Consider the following 1,936-nt stretch of genomic DNA (forward strand, 5'->3'; position numbering starts at 1 on the left):
TGTACATTGTTTTTAAGGGTTGTTTTTTCCAGAATATGACAGAATGAAGAGTTTGTTCTACCAGGGCCCCTCCCCAAATATTCATAAAAACTAGAATAGATGTTTAAAAAGTCAATAAACTTGCAAATTTAAAGCCAAGTAACTAAATCAAATTCAACGGACGAGAATAAACAAAATCAAAAATATGATCTTTTTTTTATTTTTTAAATGAAAACAATCACTCATTTAAAATGATATTTTCAAATAATTTATTCAGATGAGATACATTCCAGATTTATACATTCAATCAATGGAGTGAGAAAAACCATAAATGAAAAAGCACACATGGACATTTAAATTGAATGATTCTAAGTAAAAGTGTGTTGGTTTATTTACTGTATGAGTTTAAATGAGTCTCCATTACTTTTTGGTCAAACTAACGCCTGTAAAGATGAGTGACCAGTCGAAGAAATAAACCATGGGTCAAGAAATACGTGATGTTGGTCATGAGCGACTATTTCAAAAAGAATAGCGGTACATCCATCAGAAATCTATCTGAGTTTCTAATGATATAAAACCAATGACATAATATGCTGTTATTGCTTTGTTATTTTAAAGGGTTTTACGGCGCTCGCAACACATATAGGTCATATCAATTGACATATGCAATAATCTAATGTTAAGTCAAAGAGAATCGAGATAAATTCATCAGAAATCTATCTGAGTATCTAATGATATAAAACCATCCGCATATGGAATAATCTAAGACCAATTCAAAGAGAATAGAAGTACATACATCAGAAATCTGAGTATCTAATGATATAAAACCATTCACATATGCAATATCCAAGACTTATTCAAAGAGAATAGAGGTAAATTCATCAGAAATCTATCAGAGTATCTAATGATATAAAACCATTCACATATGCAATATCCAAGACTTATTCAAAGAGAATAGAGGTAAATTCATCAGAAATCTGAGTATCTAATGATATAAAACCATTCACATATGCAATATCCAAGACTTATTCAAAGAGAATAGAAGTAAATTCATCAGAAATCTAACTGAGTATCTAATGATATAAAACCATTCACATATGGAATAATCCAAGAATTGTTCAAAGAGAATCGAGGTACATTCATCAGAAATCTGAGTATCTAATGATATAAAACCATTCACATATGCAATAATCCAAAGACTTATTCAAAGAGAATAGAGGTAAATTCATCAGAAATCTATCTGAGTATCTAATGATATAAAACAATTCACATATGCATTAATCCACGACTTGTATAAAGAAACTAGAAGTGTATTCATCAGAAATATATTGGAGTATCTAATGGAAATTTGACTTATTCAAAGAGAATAGAGGTAAATTCATCAGAAATATATCTGAGTATCTAATGATATAAAACCACTCATGTGTCCCATTGAAGACATGCAATGATCAAGGACTAGTTTCAAGAAAAAATAAATATATTCATCAGAAATCTATCTAGTATTAATCATATAAAACCACTCAAATGTCTTATTCAGACACAAGCACATCCAGCAGATACCATATGATGTTACAGTGAAAATGATATAATCAGTCCTATGGTGAAAGAGTTTGATCTGAAATATTGGCAAGTTTAGTTAGAAGGTCAATTCGTATCAAAAATAAGTTCTTGTCATAGATTAAATCAACCCTTTTTGAACTTCTTCGGGAAATATCAAAGCTTTATTTCATTTCTCAATATTTGTTTTTCAGCTACTCTAGTCAAAACAATATAAAATGTAAGAAAAGTTATTGGATACCTTTCCCATAACTTCATGGAAAAATCATCCTATTTACTTCAAATAAAGATTAAAATGCTATGGGAAGCATATTATTCTTTCAGATTTTGGTTTTAATTGCAAATCCGAAATATTCACCTTCCGACTGATTATGTCATGCACTGACACACATAATATATA

At 29.4% G+C, this 1,936-nt stretch overlaps 1 long non-coding RNA gene across 1 annotated transcript in view; it reads right to left on the reverse strand.

The window, feature by feature from the left end:
* Positions 1-231: 231 nt before the first annotated feature.
* The window catches only part of LOC144971931 (uncharacterized), a 5,721-nt gene continuing 4,016 nt past the window's right edge, over positions 232-1,936 (reverse strand). Inside the window, exon 2 of the long non-coding RNA XR_013645201.1 lies at positions 232-1,936. This exon is cut by the window's right edge and continues 1,511 nt beyond it. This is a non-coding gene — a long non-coding RNA (uncharacterized LOC144971931).

The sequence above is a fragment of the Berghia stephanieae genome, chromosome 4 (genome assembly GCF_034508935.2).
Source record: "Berghia stephanieae isolate SIO BIC M18660-M18661 chromosome 4, UCSD_Bste_1.3, whole genome shotgun sequence".
Classification (NCBI taxonomy): domain Eukaryota; kingdom Metazoa; phylum Mollusca; class Gastropoda; order Nudibranchia; family Aeolidiidae; genus Berghia; species Berghia stephanieae.